This window comes from Trichechus manatus, unplaced genomic scaffold, assembly GCF_000243295.1.
Source record: "Trichechus manatus latirostris isolate Lorelei unplaced genomic scaffold, TriManLat1.0 scaffold00001, whole genome shotgun sequence".
NCBI classification, from domain to species: Eukaryota; Metazoa; Chordata; class Mammalia; order Sirenia; family Trichechidae; genus Trichechus; species Trichechus manatus.
The window spans coordinates 25,150,379-25,151,809 of NW_004443937.1; positions in this window are offsets into that span (position 1 = coordinate 25,150,379).

A 1,431-nucleotide genomic window follows, 5' to 3' on the forward strand; every position below is an offset into this window, starting at 1 on the left:
TCAGTAGTTGCCAGGCGAGAGGGATTTGGGTTGACTACAAAGTGACAGCACAAGGAAATTTGAGGGGTAATGGGACTGTTTCGTATGCTGTTTGTTGGGATGGTTACACAAATCTATGCATGTGTTAAAACCCGTGGGACTCTACGAAAAAAAGTGAATTTTACCATATGTTATTTTTTTTAAGTTTTTAAAATAGTTACAGTAGATTTAATTACAACATCTGGCATACAACAGGAACATTTCTGTGCACACAATTATCCGTTATTATGGTGATGGATGACAGTGTAATACTTTGAAGAGATTTTAAACTACACATAGAAATCCAAATTTAAAATTCTACTGTAGCATTGCTGTCATTGCAAATAACTCAAATACTTTAACAAATGGTTAAACAGAGTCCTCCTAACCAAAACTCAGTCCACACACAGAGGCAATGGCAACCAGGGCACACTGTACCATCTGCTCAGTGGTGAGTAAGATTGCTTCAATCTTGATTGAGTTCCAAGTTCAAAATGTTACGATCGGGAAACCAGGGCTCTTAGAGGAAATAAATATTTCAACTGCTTCCATTTTTCAATTACTTCCATTTCCAATTTCTTCCATTTTTGCTGATCCATTCAATTTCTCTCAGGCTTCTGGCTCTTGGCCCTAGCTGCAGTGTATAAATAGAATTTCAAGTTCCTATTCCAAAGACTGATTCAACAAACATTTACCACTCACTGTGTACTATGTGCACTAGGCTTAGTACTCTGAGGAGAGTAGATATTAGTCACACTCCTCAAATTAAATGACTTTGGTTAGCCAGAAGTCAGAAATTAAGTTTGTTTCACCCTGTTTGTTGGCATCTCCTGTTCCCTGTCCAGATCTGCGGCTAAGGTGCCTGGTAGCCTGCTGGAAACAGTACAGTATTCAGCCCTAAAATCCAACCAAAGTGATCCCCTCACCCCTCAAAAAAAGATGGACAATGTAGTATCACTCATCAATAGAAAGAGAAGGACTACTGATACACGCAATGACACAAATGAATCTCAAACACTTTATGCTGAAGAAAAAAAAACTAGACACACGAGTAGACACTGTATGATTCCGTTTATGTGAAAATCTAGAGCAAGCAAAACTATAGTGACATAAAGCATATCAGTGGTTGCCTGGGACTGGGAATCAGGGGTGGGGTGTCATTGACTACAAAGGGACATAAGGTAGTGTCATGAATTGAATTGTGTCCCCCAAAATATCTGTCAACTTGGCTAGGCCATGATTTCCGGTCTTGTGTGATTGTCCACCATTTTGTCATCTGATGTGATTTTCCTAGGTGCTGTAAATTCTCTCTCTATGATGTTAATGAGGTGTGATTAGCAGCAGTTATGTTAATGAGGCAGGATTCAATCTACAAGATTAGGTTTTGTTTTAAGTCGATCTGTTTTGAGACAT